At 34.8% G+C, this 17,833-nt stretch overlaps 1 protein-coding gene across 30 annotated transcripts in view; it reads right to left on the bottom strand.

Moving 5' to 3' along the window:
- Window positions 1–17,833, bottom strand: part of BAZ2B (bromodomain adjacent to zinc finger domain 2B) — a 346,990-nt gene that overhangs the window by 164,894 nt on the left and 164,263 nt on the right. For 3 of the 30 annotated variants that reach the window (XM_081814360.1, XM_081814359.1, XM_081814370.1), the window contains exon 1: window positions 13,374–14,357. The exons of the other annotated variants lie outside the window; for them this stretch is intronic. The gene's annotated coding sequence lies outside the window, so the exon portion shown is untranslated. Of the gene's footprint in view, window positions 1–13,373; window positions 14,358–17,833 lie in introns of those variants that run through there. 30 annotated transcript variants of the gene reach the window in all.

Here is a 17,833-nt window from a genome sequence, read left to right as displayed (position 1 = left end):
AAATATAGAGACAAATTCATACAAGTAATAGCAGATAAATGTAAAGAGAGCTTTTATACACTAGAACTGATAACCAACAACTTGAAAAACAACTGTTAATGAAGGATCTGAATAGGTTACAGATGCACAAGCTAACTGTATATTACAGAGTATCTACATTGTGTCCAAGTGTCCAAGTGAGCCTTCAGGGTGGTTGGTAACAAGGGCAGGCGTGAGAACTCTCAGTCATCCTCCTATCATAACACGGACAGAGAAATCTGAACCAAATATCTCTACTTTCCAAGTGTCTTCTGTCTCTTCCCAAAGAACTTTTATAAGGGCTGCTGTAAGTAGATTGTTTAAACCAAGGTTTACATATACAGTAGGCATACTGAAAGGAAGGAGGGATAAAAGGATTGCCACACCTCCCAAAAAGTTTCTACGAGAACATGTGACTACCTGGGTAAGGCTCGCCAGCCAGCCATGAATCCCTTACCAGGTAACCCTTATCTATCACTTCTTGAGTCTCTACATTACTGAGGGTGGAAATGGACTCAGTACTCTCAATTATTTATCTTTGACCCCAAAAGGAGGGAGCCAGCATGATGAGAGCAGAAGTGGGCATAGCAATGGAACCTATCGTCCCAGCTATTCAGGATATGTGAATTGTAATATGACACACTGGATACCTGAATATCCACAGAGTTCAGCTTTAATATCACGTCTAAGGAATGATTAATAAAATAAACAGATTAGAACAAACTGATCCTACTTAGGAAATAAAGACTGTAGAAAAGCTTTCAGAGAGGAATGATGTAGATTTCTATTAGCTATTATTAGATGAAGAAATCTCCTGGTACTTGGGCAATAAACCCACACAAAAAAACAAGTAGGCCTGGTTGAAGAAACACCCCAAACCTTGAAGAATACTTTTAATATTTAGGCTGCAGCTTAGAAAAGAGGGCCTGCCTTTCAGAAACTGTAGATCTATTATAATACAGGGCTAGCAAGGAAAACATCATTACCACCAATGTCTTGCTCTCCTTTTCCCAATTTTTGACATCCTGAATATTTTCCTTTTGGGGTCAAAGATAAATAATTGAGACTACTGAGTCCATTCCACCCTCAGTAATTTGTGTCCTAGGGTATAAGGAGGATAAGAAAAAGAAAAGGAAAGGAAAAAATAATGAGGTAAGTGAAAGAATCTAACAATTAAGAAAAAATATCCAAAGAGCTAAGAGTCCAACAATTGGCACTATTAGTAGAAATGACAATCCATCACTCACACACAAGCCACCTGCTCGATATCAGGTATAATACCTTGCAGGATGAGCCAACAGAGAAGTAGTGGTGTCCATAATAAGGTAACTAAACTATAGCAATAAAAATTAAAGATTCATGAGACCCTCAAATAGAGTTTGGAATAATAAGAAAAGAGGACCTTCTGAAAGATGGTAGATGGCCATCAAAGAAAATCTGGATGGCCGCAAAGGAGATCTCGATGTTTCCAAGGACAAAACAAACAAACAAACAAACAAAACAACAACAACAACAACAAACACAGAGGTTTGCTTCCAAAATGTAGCCTGAGATATTGAAGAAATCCAAAACCTGGAGAAATCTGCTATGAAATCTAGAGAAAATTTATTAGGCAACAGATCAATGCTGACTCAGTAATGAAATTCACTACAATAGAGTAAGGAGGTAAAAGAAATTCTGGACAATCTTAGAAGATAAAAAGGAAGATCTGGGAAGAACAACAGGCAAACAAAGACACTCGTCCACATCTGGTGATAGATATATTGGAAAAGGCCAGTGTTGGCACAAACACACCTTAAACACCACTCCATCTAGTATATCAGTATATCAGTACACTAACATACCGGGAATCAAATTAGATCTAGGATTCACTTATGCTTCCTACCAGGTGATAAGTAATCTTCTAAATTGAATAATAAAATAATTAAAAAAAGAAAAATGAAAAGGGACAAAGATAACAGTTATACTAAAGATACAAATACTTTTATTTTTTAAGGTTTTTTTTAAGATTTTATTTATTTATTTGTCAGAGAGAGAGAGAGCAAGAGAGCACAAGCAGGGGAAGCGTCAGGCAGAGGGAGAAGTAGGCTCTCCACTGAGCGAGGAGCCTGATGCGAAACTCGATCCCAGAACCCTGGGATCATGACCTGAGCAGAAGGCAGACGCTTAACCAACTGAGCCACCCAGGCGTCCCTAAAGGTACGAATGCTTTTAAAAAGAAACTTAAGGGGCACCTGGGTGGCTCAGTCAGTTAAGAGTTTGCCTTCAGCTGAGGTCATAATCCCAGGGTCTTGAGATCCAGCCCCGTATCAGGGCTCCCTGCTCAGTGGGGAGTCTGCTTCTCTCTCTCCCTTTGCCCCTCCCCCCTGCTCATGCACCCTCCTTCTCCCTCTCTCTCATTCTCTCTCTCAAAGAAAATCTTTAAAAAAAAGCCAAAAACTTGGCCAAAAACTTGAAAAAGTGAGGTTCAAAAGGGACCATACTGTTTCTAACTGGAAGTAGAGATATTTTGAAATAGAAATAATAGCAAGATACATATGATTTCTACTACGGATGATTACATGGCCTAAAAATACATTCCAATCACTAGTTTCAGCAGATATCTTGAAATGAAAGCTGATTTTTTTTACCCTCTTTAAATTTTTTTAATTTTTATTTTATTGTCATAAGAATACTTAATATGAAATCCACCTTTTTTTTTTTTTTAATTAAGGAGGCTTCACGCCCAATATGGGGCTTGAACTCATGGCCCTGAGATCAAGAGTCGACTGCTCTACAGACAGAGCCAACCAGGCACCCCTGAAATCTGTCTTCTTCACAAATTTTTTAAGTGTATACTACATTACTGTTGACTATCAGTATGATGCTGTATAGCAGATCTCTATAGCTTATTGACCTTGCTTAACTGAAACTTTACACCCATTGATTAGTAGCTCCCCATTTCTTCTTCCTGCCACTTCCTGGAAACAATCATTCCACTCTTTGATTCTATAAATTTGACTATTTTAGATACCTTATTTAAATGGGATCATGCAGCATCTGTCTGTGACTTACTTCATTTAGCATAATGTTCTCAAGTTTCATCTATGTTGTATTATACATCAGAATTTTCTTCTTTTTAAGGCTGAACCATATTCCATTATATTCATATAATTATTTTCTTTATCCATTCATCTGTTGATGAACATTTAGGATATTTCCACATCTTGGTTATTGTGAATAGTGTCGAATGAACCATAGGAGCAGTAATATGTCTTCAAGACCCTGATTTGAATTCTTTTGGATAAATACCCAGAAGTGGGATTGCCAGAGCATATGGTAATTCTATTTTTAATTTCTTGAGGAACCTCTATACTATTTTCCATAGTGGCTGCATCATTTCACGTTCCTACAGCGTGCAAGGGTTCCAAATTCCTCACATCTTAGAGAACACTTGTCTTTTATTTTTTCATAATAGCCATCCTGAAAGGTGTGGAGGGATATCTTTTTGTGGATTTACTTTGCATTTCTCTGATTAGTGATGCTGGGCATCTTTTCATATAAGTGTTGGCTGTTTGCATGTCTTGTTTGGAGTAATGTCTGTTCAAGTCCTTAGTCCATTTTTAAATCAGGTTATTAGTTACTAGTTTTTTACTATTGAATTGTAAGAGTTCCTTATACAGTTGACCTTTGAACAACATGGGAGTTAGGGGCACTGACCACCCCCCCACAGCCAAAAATCTGTGTATAACTTTTTACTCCCCAAAAACTTAACTACTAATAGCCTACTGTTGACCAAAAGCTTTATCAATAATATAGTTGATTAACAAACATTTTGGATATGTATTATATACTGTAGTCTTAAAGCAAGAGAAAAGAAAATATTAGGAAGTAAATCATTAGGAAGAAAACATACATTTACAATGCTGCACTGTATTTATTGAAAAAAAATCCATGTGTAAATGGACCCACACACTTCAAACCTATGTTGTTCAAGGGTCAGTTATATATTTTAAAGATTAACTCGTTATCAGATATGTGGTTTACAAGTATTTTCTCCCATTCCATATATTGCCTTTTCACTCTGCTATTTCCTTTGCTGTCCAGAAGATTCTTAGCTTGATGTACTCTTACTCACTTATTTTTGTTTTTGTTGCCTATGCTTTTGGTGACATATCTGTAATAATCATTGCCAAGACCAATGTTATGAAGTTTTTCCCCTAAGTTTTATTCTGGGAGTTTTACAACCTCAGGTCTTACATTTAAGTCTTTAATCCATTTTGGTTGATTTTTGTGTATAGTGTAAAATAAGGGTCCAATTTCATTCTTTTGCATACGGATATGCAATTTTCCCATTACCACTTACTGAACAGACTAGCTTTGCCTTATTGTGTTCTCTTAGCACCCTCTTCAAAGATCAGTTAACTATATATGCATGGATTTATTTCTAGGCTCTCTATTCTGTTTCATTGGTCTATATGTTTGTCTTTATTCCAGTACTATATTGTTTTGATTACTGTAGCTTTATCCATTCACCTCATATTTTGAAATCAGGACGTGTGATGCCTCTAGTTTTGTTCTTCTTTCTACAGATTGATTTGGCTCTTTGTGATCTTAATAAATTTAATTCATTCATATGAATTTTAGAATTGTTTTTTTCAATTTCTGTAAAAAATGCCATTGAGATTTTGATAGCGATTACACTGAATCTAAAGACCACTTTGAATACTATGGACATTTTAACAATAGTGCCTTCTAATCCTCCTCTTTAAATTTTCTGCTTCACTTAGTTTTTGATCCTTTTAAATTCTTTACTTTCTTATCAGCTTAGCAATGTCACAACGTTTAAAATATTTTATCTAATTATTTAATTTTCAGTAGCTTATTCAAAGTATTTAAATCAACCACAATTCTATGTTCAAGTATTATCTTTTTGGTTTTAACCAAGTGGAAACTTTTTTCCTCAAAAGCTTTCTCCAAGTTTAACCTTTGTTGATGACTTAAGAGACCCCATAATCTCATTCTTAGTTCCTACTTATGTGTGGAAAGACTCAGTAAGCGGGTTTGGGGGGGTGGGGGTGTGGGGAGGAGAGAGAGAATCTCATACAGACTCCCTGCTGAGCCTAGAGCCCACACTGGGGCTTGATCTCATGACCCTGAGACCATGACCTGAGCCAAAGTCAAGCGTTGGACACTTAACCAACTGAGCCATCCAGGTGCCCCCACCTTTGATGAGAAATTTAAAGGAAGCTTCTGATTAGTCTTCCTTTTATTTCCAGAAATTACTTCTCTGATGTCCTAAACAATATTCTTATTAAGGTGACCAATTATATCTGTCATTACTATTTCCATATTGAATCCACAAGTGTAATTAATTATTGTTTATGTGCTTGTTATATTTTATATCCTTCCTAGGGATGTTTGTAATTAGGTCAAAAAGTTTCCCTATTCCAATACTGCTTCCCATTTCCTGGGTTATATGACCTTATCCAGCCAGTGAAATAGCCTGTCTTTTGGCTTAAAGGTATATTGTGTGTATTTTCCAGTTAGATAAAAGTAAGAATGATTTTACTTTATAATGTGAAAAAGGCAACTAAAAAAAAATCTGAACATTGGGTAGAATTACACTAAAGTTACACTAATTACTTGTGGAAATGGCCACACTTATCCTTTCACAATAGATTCTTAGGAATGGAGAAACAAATTTAATGACCATATTCTATAAAATATTACTGCAAAATTGGAATTACATGCAGCCAGAAGACTTAATTATTTTATTAAAATTAAGAGGGGCTTTTTACACATACATGTTTCCTTTTTCTCTTTTCCTTTTAAGAAAACGATATGTGGGGCACCTGGGTGGCCCAGTCCATTAAGCTTCTGCCTTCAGCTCAGGTCATGACCTCAGGGTCCTGGGATCAAGCCCCACATCGGGCTCCCTGCTCAGCCGGGAGTCTGCTCCTCTCTCTCCCTCTGCAGCTCCCCCTGCTTGTGTTCTCTCACAAATAAATAAATTAAATCTTAAAAAAAAAAAGTATGTTACGTGCTGAAGCCAGTATTCATTCAGTGTAATCCTTTACATACTCTATAGTATAATAGAGTAAAAATTAGTGCTTCATGTAGTCACTGTGAAAAAGAGATTGGCAGTTCCTCAAAAAGCTACACATAAAATTACCACTTGACCTAGCAATTTCACTCCAAGGCACATACATACACTGAAAAGAATTAAAAGCACTGTCTTGGATAGCTGTACATTTAAAAATCCATCAAGAGATGAATGGATAAATGTGATATATACATACCTACATATATTTGTCATATTTGTGACAGATAGATAATGGGATATTACTGAGCCCTAAAGAGCAATGAAGTTCCGATACGTGCTATAACATAGACGAAACTTGAAAACATTATACTAAGTGAAATAAAACTGACACAAAAGGACAATTATTATATGATTTCACTTACAGGAAATATCTAGAATAGACAAACTGATGGGGACAGAAAGTAGATTCAAGTTTACCAGGGGTTGGGGAAAGGGAGGGAATGGAGAATTAGTGCTTAATGGTTAGAGAGTTTCTGTTTGGGGTGATGAAAAGTTTTGGATAGAGAGTGGTGACTGTTACACAACATTGTAAATGTAATTAATGCCAACGAATGGTTAAAATGAAGGGGTGCCTGGGTGGCTCAGTCAGTTAAGCAACCAACTCTTGATTTCCACTCAGGTCATGATCTCAGGGTTGTGAGATCAAGTCCTGTGTAGCTCTCTGCGCTCAGCAGGGAGTCTGCTTGAGATTCTCTCCCTCCTTTTGCCCCTCCCCCTGCTCATGCCCTGGCACGTGCTCTCTCTCTCAAATAATCTTTTAAAAAAAATAGTTAAGGGGTGCCTGCGTGGCTCAGTCAGTTAAGCATCTGCCTTCGGCTCAGATCATGATCCCATCGGGCTCCCTGCTCAGTATGGAGTGTGCTTCTTCCTCTCCCCTCCCCCTGCTGGGCTCTCTCTCTCAAATAAATAAATAAAATCTTTAAACATAAAAAATTTTTTAAAAAAGTAGTTAAAATGGCAACTTTTATGTTACATATTTTTCCACAACTTAAAAAACTTAATAATGTGGAATACCTTGGATTATATACTTTAAATGGGTGAATTATAAATTGTAGTCTGTGAAATATGTAAATAAACACATTATGAAAATTAATATTTGAAGTCTTTCTTCAAAGCTTGAAGTTCAGATCTCTTTTCTTTTTTCCAGCCTTCCCTGGTCATCCTAGTGACCCTTCTCTTATTCTCAAATCATATTTTACTTGTTTATATTACTCAGCATGCTATTAACCTTATCCTATTTTCGGCATCACTAGTGTTTTTTAATTACTGTTACACATTTAATATTTGATTATGCTTTGTTGATAAAACAAGATTAGTTGCTCATATTATCAAATCAAGATCCATATTTAATATTTGTTTGTATTTTGTTTACCAAACAAGATTAGTAGTAGCCCAAATTGTCAAAAGAGGACCCAGTAGCTCTCTGCCATCTTCAAATCTTCAAAAAATAATTCAATATTACACTTGCACATATACATAGAGTAAAAACTTCAGTAACAAATGTTAAGAAAGCAGTCTCAAAAAATAATCAGAATACTCATTCCCTGGGCACTCCACAATTAATCAAGGATGTAATAGATTTAGTTAAGTATAATTATTAAAAATAGGCAGGAGGATACTTTTACCAGAAAAATTTCTGACTGACCATTTTTCTTTTTCCCCAAATGAATTAAAGACACCGTCCAATCAAAAAATAAAACAGGCGAAGAATATACATTTAGCATATATACTAGTATTTTTTATTCCTAAGTAGATATGTTTCAGATATACTTACTTCTAATCCTAAACAGAATTAACTAAAATGAGATTATATAAATAATAAAATTACAACAGTCAACCAAAATTTTTATTTAATGAAAAATCTCATTTAATAATTATAGTGGTCTTAAATTATACCTAAGTATTTGGGGCATAAAATGAAAGAAAAGGAAAACTTTACAAAAAAGAAATAGAAAAGATAAATATTTATTTTTTTTGTTCCTTTGAAAAAATAGCCTAAAAAATTGAGAAATGTATAAAATAGTGTACTTGGAATAAAGCCATATAGTTATAGAACAGTAATATAAAGACTAGGTAAATTTCCTACTTACATCCTTAGTATATGCTTAAAAACCTGTTAGGCTTATAGGCTATTTTAATCCACAGTGGAGTTTTGTCTTGTTTTTTTTTAACTGGTACTTTTAAAAATGTGCAAAATGCAGGGCACCTGGGTGGCTCAGTCGCTTAAGCGTCTGCCTTTGGCTCAGGTCATGATCCCAGCATTGTGGGATAGAGCCCCGCATTGGGCTCCGTGCTCAGCGGGGAGCCTACTTCTCCCTCTCCCTCTGCCTGCCTGCCTGTCTGCCTACTTGTGATCTCTCTCTCTCTCTCTAATAAATAAATAAAATCTTTAAAAAAATAAAAATGTGCAAAATGCTTTTGTTAAAATATTTCTTTCCTGCAGGATGTCTAAATGACCTTCTCTTCAGTGTGTTTTTAAAAACATACCATACATTATATAAATTATATTTCGATCTAAGAGCAAATGTGTAAGTTTTAAAGTACAGCATCATTACCTCAAAAGTAAATCTGTTTCAATGAACAACTATGTTTCTATTCCCTACTGAAGCAGAATGACTTATATTCACTTTTACATTGAAAATATCCACTGACATCTCAGAGAATATTGCTCTTCTAGTCAGAAACACAGCTGACTAGAAATTTATCAAATTTATTTATCAAATTCACTTCCCCAGAAAATAGCCAATAAGGGGAAAGAAACAAAAATGGGTTTCCATCAGATAAATACACGAGTTAAACTCATTCTTTATTAATTAAAAAGTCCTCATGCCCTTAATCTCTGAGGTTTTATAATTTACACATGACTCCAACAAGCTTGGATTGTGATTTCCAAGGTCACAGGCATAAAGATGATGATGATGGCAGGTGTAATTCTCTAAGCACGTATTAAGCACTAGGCATGGGGATACAGCTAAGAGTGGAGGGACTGTCTGTAATAGGTAACTGTACCGAAAGTTGTGCAGACATTCAAAAAAAACCCCAACAAACAGCTTAACTCTATGATGGAGAAGCTATAAGCCTTATGTCTCAAGGGTATCACTATGTTACAATAAGGATAACAAAAAAAGACAACTCCCTGAGACCTTAAACAAAAGTTTAAAGTTTTACAAAGTTTAATATATCATATACTTTTAAAATAATGAGCATAGGCAATAGAATCTAAAGATTTAGATTTGAATACAGACCCATCACTTAATATATCAATGACCTCAGGCAATTTTAATCTCCCTCAGAGTCAATTTCTCCAGGTGTAAAATGGGAATCATATTTATTTTATGTCACTATGGTGAGAATCAACATTTGTAATAGCACCCAGTACAACTCAAACTCATTAATATAATAGATACTGAAATATTCTGAAAATTAAACTACTAGAATAAATTGTTCTTTGAAATAAGCAATTTTATTACTTTTAAAAATACTATAACTTTTTAGATGTTTAGATGTTACTCTGTAGTTAAAGTAGAAAATGCTAAGATTCATTTAAGTGTATAAAGAATGCTCTTGAATCTCATCATAAGGCACCTCTTTGACCAGGTAAGTTGAATTCATTTTTCAGCCTCAATTTAGATGGTATCTCCTCTGGAAAGCCTTCTCACAATCTCCACTTGCATATCTACTAGACACTTAAAAATCTACCACATCCAAAACCAAAGTCCTGATGGCCCATTTCTATCCCGAAGTTGCTCCATCTAAATACCTTCCTTATCTCACAGCCAATGGCAAAACCATCCTTCCCAGTTTCTCAGCCAAAACCTTAGAGTCATTCTGTCTTCTCTTTCTCTCATATCCCACATCCAATCCACCAAAAGACTTCTTTGGTTGTACCTTAAAAACATCAGAATTTGACTGCTATCAAACTTCAGTCACTTAGATTACTCTATGAGCTTTCTAACTAGTGGTCAATGCCTCCCTGTATAGTCTATTCTCAAAACAGCAACTGGAGTGATCCTTTAAAAGTACAAGCCAGGGGCGCCTGGGTGGCTCAGTCGGTTAAGCGTCTGCCTTCAGCTCAGGTCATGATCTCGGGGTCCTGGGGTTGAGCCCCCCATCGGGCTCCCTGCTCAGCGGGAAGTCTGCTTGTTTCCCTCTCTCTGTCCCTACCCCCGCTCGTGCTCTTTCTCTCTCTCAAATAAATAAACCCTTAAAAAAAATTTTTTTTTTTAAATTAAAGTACAAGCCAGATTTACTGATAGCCCTGCAATGGCTCCCTGAAGTCACTATAGAGGTCTGTAAAGCCGTACATGATCTGACTCTTCCACCAATTACCTCTGTCAATACCTTGTCTACCCTCCCTTCTCCCTCACTCTGCTCCAGTCACACGGTCCACTACTCTGAACACTCTGAGCCCCTGCCTCAAGCCCTCTGCCTGGAAGGCTCTTCCCAAAGAATTCCACATAGCTGACCAATTCCTTTGTCTTTGCTCAAATATCACCTTTTCTATAAATCCTTCCTCAACCTCTGCAACCCATCACCACCATAGCCTTCTTATTCTGCTCTACTTTTTCTATCTTCCATAAAACTTGCCAACTTCAAATGTGCTATATACTTTATTTATCATGCTTATTGTTTATCTGCATCCCCACTATACATTCCACAAGAGCAGAGAGCTTTGAAAAGTTTTATTCACTGATATATCCCATGTACCTAGAATAGCACCAAAAATGCAAATAAAAATGTGAATAAAAGAATACATTAGATACTTCCTTTGTTGCCTTTAGCATCCTGCACTGACCACTATTATATCAGTTATCAACTGTACTAAATAGCCTGTTAATTTTCTGTCTTTTCAACTAAACTGTAAATTTCTTGAAACAAGGAATTTTATTTTACTTTCCATTAGTAGTGCTGGTACTTCCTTACAGTGCCTGACACCTAGTAAGTACTCGGCATTATTTAATAAATTGATGAAAAAAATAAAACTATCTACATCAAGGTGTAAGCACCTTTATTATCTCCAAAATATAAACACAAAGCTTAAAGGCATGACACTGAAGACTGAGTTCTGGATTCTGGATTCTGTTAGTGTGATTGGTCTGGGTCTGGCACTTATAAGAACACTGTTGAAATTATTTAAGTTCCCTACAACTATTTCCTTATCAGTAAAAATAGAGGAGTAATGATGGTATCTGAATCTCATGTGATTATCCCAAATATAAAATGCAGGTAATAGTGAAGGATTCAGAATGTGTCACTCTAGCATATTGACTATTTTGAGTTAAAGGCACTTGAAAAACAGCAAATATAAGGAAAACATTCTGACCTTCCTTCTTTTCTTAAAAGCAAAAAATGTAATTCCTCTATGAAAGATGTCCTCCTATATCAGAAGGAAAGCAACATTCTTATCATCAAGGACAAAAAGTTGAGGCTGAGATAATTCTACACAGACTTTGTTAAAAATAATTCTCTCCCTTTAGCCTCTGCACATAGTCACTTTCCCACAACTGCCTCTCTTTGTTCAACTTAATATAAAACAAGTAGGTTTTGCCATTTCTTTGGGTGTTCATTCCTTATGCAGACTCCTATGTCACACAAAACTTCTTTAAATAAATTTGTATGCTTTTCTCCTGTTGATCTACACTTTTTAATTTAATTCTCAGGCACAGCCCCAAACAACTGTAAAAGGGTAAAGGTAAAAGTTTGTATCTCAGACAAGAGAATTAGGCCCAGTGATTACTATATATTAAGCAGTCAGTAATTGACATCTATTATTTGTTATTACAAATTTTTTTTGTTATTACAAATTAAATAGAGCCACTACTGTAAGTCCTACTTCAATAACTTGACTAAACTAAAATATTCACTAGTCTTTAGAATCTCCTAAAAAGCACAATGATTTATATTAAAAATTGTTACCTAAAATAATTTTGATAAGCATTTTGCAAAAGAAGGTACCTTAACTCTCTCAGTAAAAGTAAAATTATATTTACATTATTCCCAGAATATTTTTAAATATTTCTGGATATTAGGTTCTAAAACTATCTTTGGTAACTGCCTTCAATGTTTAATAATTTCATAATATGTTTTCTTTTATATGGCCAAGATACCTAATACTAGAATTTAAAAATCAAACATCTTACTATTTAGATGAACTACATTTATAGGCCTTTCATATATATACACACATTCTTCCCTCTGCTCTGAATAATCTTATTTCCAGAAATAAGACTTTTGAGAAAAAGATTTAAGTACATTTGTGACTCTTTACTAAATCACCTCCAAGCTTTTCACTTTTCATTTCAGTCATGTATCCAACAATAAGTATAATCTTTTGGTAATGTTATATTAAGAACTGAGCAAAACTAACAATTCTGTCCAAATTAAAAAGCCAATTACATAGTGTTTATTTTAAACCCTGTTTTCTCTTATTTTATAATAAAAATAGTTTTTCCATTGTTTTATAATAGAAATAATTTTTCTATTATTTCCCTGTCTACTGTGACTCCTAAATGTTTTCCTACTCTATCTCCAGAGTCAGTTCTCCATTTTATAAAATACTTGTGAAAACTAATTTTCTTTATAGTTTATACTAACATAAAGAAATAAACATACACATTTTACTTAACACTCATATGGACAGTAGACAAGAAAACAGAGGTAAAGCAGTTTAAATGATTGTCCCAAGACCACAGATGGAGTGACTGCCAGCTTTAGGATTAAAACTAAGAAGCTCATTATTCCCTTCTTATATTCCGAGTACTTAATACTGTTTTTACATCACAAGGATCTCTTAACGAATTTAAGAACAATAATTTAATTTGATAATTAAAACAATTATCAACAATAATTATGACAAATGTAGATTTGTGAAATTTATTAAACAAAACCAAAATTACTTTATCTAAATATTCCCTGAAAAAATTAATCTGATTTACCGCATAAGTTATTTTTTTTAAATTTCCCTTAGAGTGCCAAGAAAGTGACAGTTTAATATAATTTATCATTTCAGTGTCTTTTTTAAAGGCCAATTTCTTTAACCAAAATCTACAATGAGTATATGAGATGGTTGCTACCAAACAGAAATACTTTGCATTAAAAGAAATTCTCCAAACTTAAAACAGTAGTTTCTACTCTAATTGTAAACTTAAACTTCAGGATATATTTAGAACAGAATTATCTATGAAAAGACAATGATAAAAAGTAAAGAAAACACCAAATACTATTGCATTTACAAGAGAAAAAGACATACAGTATAACATTAACAGCTTACTGTGGAGAGTGGGTTTAATCAGGAAGTAGCCATTATCCTTTCGATTCAGAGCTGTGACAGCACTCCAAAACAACAAGCCGTGATATTTTTCAGTTAAAAGGAATGAAAGAATACCTACTATTGTGTCCTAGCTTGGCTGACCCCAAAGGTCACCACATGTCTTTTATCAAAAGCTATCATGAAAACATAATCCAAGTAAGCATTTACAATGCTCTATTTGTTGAAACACCTAAAATCTACCTAACACAACCTCTCTCTCTCAGTTACTCACAAAACATGGCTGTCTTATTCAGAGATTAGCAATTATTGTAATGAGATACTGTCGGAGAGGGTCAAATAGTACTTCCTGCAGTTTACACATCTTGATTTCCTGGTAAACAAACTGAAAGGCAGGTGGAGCACTTAGATCACCAGTAAACGTGAATGCTCACGTGACAAAACTAAGCCAGGTAAGGTTGATGTCTCAAGTAATCGTTCTTTTCTTCATTTTATTAACGTCAAAACAGACAATAAAGAGTTCTTTCTTCCCTTTTTTAAGGAGCGTTTATTCCTGACATGTATAGGCACACAGTTTATAATAAGGAATGCTTGAAAAACGAATCTGTTTAAGTAGGTTTTAAAAATTACTTCTGGCGAGTAAATTGTAAAAAACGAGGCAATGCTAATAAGATATATATATAAAAAAAAACAACTAAGAATAACTGTTCTAAAACCTGCTAAATATAAGGAAAAGTGTTTAAATTTCAACTGCTTCAAGAAAGTAGATAAAAGAAGTTTCTGAGTTATAATTAAAGGCCAAAATTAAATTTTAGTCAAAGTATAAGCCTATTTTTATCAGAGCAAGCTCCTGCAAAAATATTGCTTTATAATTTATGTGGCAGTCTTCGAAAAAAAAATCTCAGTTATATGAATCGAAAAGTTTACAAAACTTGAAGCTATTCCCAGCATCCTTTAAAATTCACATTTCAAAAAGAAAATAAAACTGAACATATTTACTTGTGAGCATCTTTTAAAAAATATTGTTAGTTTGAAGACTAAGTTTTCTTGTCCTTAGTTTTTTCCCCCAAAACTGCTGTTTTTTCCTCTCTGAAATTTGTAGTATAGTTGAATGAGAGTTTGGTTAAATTAACTAAAGGTATAAAACAAACACACATACTCAGTCAAAATGATAAACTAATTCACTACTTTAAAAATATTTAGGATATTTTTTCTTAATCTACAAAACTGAATTTATCTTAATTCTATATATACTAAGGCCATGTATCTATGTCTTATTAGGAACATAACATGCTTTAATTTTAAATCAAAGAGCTTTTAACGACCCTCTTACAATATAATCATATCAAGGCATTAAATTTCATTACTTAAATCATATTTACTCTATTTGTGAAATAAAATTCTAATGTACTGAAATAGAAAACAAAACAAAGTGACAATTAAATTAATAACAACAAAAAGAACACCCAAGTAGAGAAAACTGTGCCAAGAGAACAGAATCTCAGAATAGGTCTCATTACAAACATTATGTGTCATTTAAAAGGAGTGTGTATTCAGTATTAAACATTAACACAAGTCGCTAATCACCATCTTTACTACAATGCCATGAAATAGACAGCAAGTTTTCAGAAAACTATGAATACGGAGTTCCAGTTCCAGTTCAGTTCCAGCTGAATTTCTTGGTCAAATGAAATAATTCAAATATTCTATAGTTACCTGGAATGCAAAACAAAGCCCTTATTTCCTTTATAGAAAATTTAAAATAGGGGCACCTGGGTGGCTCAGTTGTTAAGTGGCTGCCTTCTGCTCAGGTCATGATCCCAGGGTCCTGGGATTGAGCCCCGCATCGGGCTCCCTGCTCAGCGGGGAGCCTGCTTCTCCCTCTGCCTGCCGCTCCCCCTGCTTGTGTTCTCTCTCTGTCAAATAAATAAAATCTTTTAAAAAAAATTTTTTTTAAATATAATTTGTACTAAATATGTAGCTTTGACTGTGATTCATATACTAAAAAAAAAAACCTAAATTTTAAATTGGAAAATTATTATTTCAGTTATTTCAAAGATCCATGACTATCTTAGTTTCCTATAATACGTCAAATTTAGAGGATAATGAAATAAAAATATAGAGGTAAAGACAATAAATTTGAAATTTTGTTTCATTCAAGGTGGCTTTTATCAACAATCAGCAAGTTTGGGTATTAGTTTATAATTCAGCTGGAAGGGCTGGGCCAAAAACCAGGGTAATATATGTGGTACCCTGTGAGTTAGAAAAAGACCCCCTCTGAGGTCGCATATGAGAAAAAGACACCTTTTCTTCCTCTAGGATGAAATTCAGCCCTGCTTGTTCTCTCAAGTCAGGAACTCTTGGACTGGGCACACCCAGGACTATGACCTATACCTGGTAGCTCTGTACTGGCAAAAAGCTTCAGAAGGGATTCCCCTGCCCCTGGCAAGTCTAAGAAACCAAAGAGGAGATTAGTCATCCACGACTTAAGAAATTCATACAAAAAGAAGAGAGGGGGCAGGGGAGACGGAGGGGACACAAGGAGGAAGAAAGGTTCCTGCTTTTATTGCTTGTCTTCTGCTGGCAATAAATACGCTTTATAGAGTTATTTATAGCCCATTTTATTCCAAAATAATTTAATGTGACTTAGAGAAATATGAATAGCAGAACAGATGCTTTCAAAATATAAATTAATATGAATAAAGAGAAAATAAGGGGAAGGAAGAAAGATGAAACACAAGGTAAACTTGAAACACAGAAACATCTATCATAAGGCCTTGTCTTAGATGTAAATGGTTCAGCTCTGAGCTTCCTAGCAATAAAAGTAAAGTGGGAAACAAGACCAAATTACTAAATTTTAGGGGCCTCTGGGTGGCTCTGTCGGTTAAGCATCTGCCTTCGGCTCAGGTCATGATCCCAGGTTCCTGGGACTGAGCCCCTTGTCGGGCTCCCTGCTCAGTGGAGAGCCTCCTTCTCCCTCTCCCTCTGCCCCTACCCACCACTCCCCCACACTGCTTGTGCTCTTTCTCTTGCTCACTCTTGCTCTGTCTCAAATAAATAAAAATCTTAAAAAAAAAAAAAGAAATCACAAAATTTTAATTCTCTGTGAGATGTATTACAAACAAGCACCAAAGCTTTTCCTAGTACTCAGAATTGGGAGAAATTTCTTTTATACTTTTCAATAATGTAACACTGGACAATGCAATAATTTTTTCAACAGCATCTTTACAGAAATTAAATAACAAATTTCATATGAAAATTCCTTTTAACACTTCCTCAGTGCAAGCTGGGGTCCTAACTAATGAAAAGTTACCCAGAAAATAAGCCATCCTCCTAGGAGAGCTTCTGTAATTTATTTAATCTGGGTTTTTAAACAAACACTAACAATCCCAGGATCTTTTGTTAAATTCACAGTCCACTTTCATATTCCAAATTCATACTTCATTTTCTAAATTCAGGTTCTTCTGCTGGATGAGTAAGTAAAAATGGGCATGCAAGCTGTAACTGTGGTTCCCGAGCAGATGAAAGAGAAGACACTGGTAGTTAGGGAAGTCTAGACACTTCAAAGGGAACTTCTCTTTTTTACTTAAAACAATTCCTCTCTTCTTTGTTAGACTTTCTATAATCCCGCTCGATCCAACAACCTGAAAACCCGATCTATGATGACTTTTATTCCTCTTCAGTTTGGTATTTCTAACTACGGTAAAAAAAAAAAAATCTGACTTAGGGTTTCTAGATTCCTATGTTCTCATTCAGTCTGCACCCATTTGGATTCATTTTAGAGCATGAATCTTTGCATAGTTTTATAGCATTTGTTTTTTATGTTATTGGTGGGGGGAAAAGAGAGTTGTAAAATTACTATAAATAGAATCTCTCTCATTTTATTATACAAGAAAAACAAGGTTGGCGATGGTAGCCTCTCAGTACCATACATGCAGACTGAATACTACTACTAAAATTTAACAACGCTACAACCTGATTTTCACATGTGGACTAAGTAGGAGCAAATCCTATCTTCCATTGTAGCTGGGTGGGTTGCTTTTCTCTCTCCCAAAGGTGCCAAATTTATGTTCTGTTTCCCATTGCTTCTCCATCTCATTAGCAGTTTAGATCTTATCACTTTCAGAATGCTCCTCTCTCAGATCCTGACTGTTTGGGCCCATAAAACCTTCTTTCTCTACCTGATTTAGCTCTATATTATTCTCTAATTATTTTAGGGATCTGCCTTACTAGATTTTGAAATTCCTCATTTTATATTACTCACTGTGAATCATAAAATGCAAACACCATAAGTACAAATTAACTTATGCATTAATAAACTGCTGTACATATTTATTACAGTTCATGTTTGTTCAACATGAACAGGATATTTATTAGGATTGCATCGAGTGAGCCAGATGCCAATTTTTACCATACAGGTAATTTCTTTTTTCTTTTTTCTTTTTGAGAGAGAGCGGTGGGGC

This window comes from Leptonychotes weddellii, chromosome 3, assembly GCF_054177405.1.
Source record: "Leptonychotes weddellii isolate Sample4059 chromosome 3, ASM5417740v2, whole genome shotgun sequence".
Classification (NCBI taxonomy): Eukaryota; Metazoa; Chordata; class Mammalia; order Carnivora; family Phocidae; genus Leptonychotes; species Leptonychotes weddellii.
Note: the sequence above shows the minus strand (reverse complement) of the source record. Positions and strands in the feature narration are given on the sequence as shown.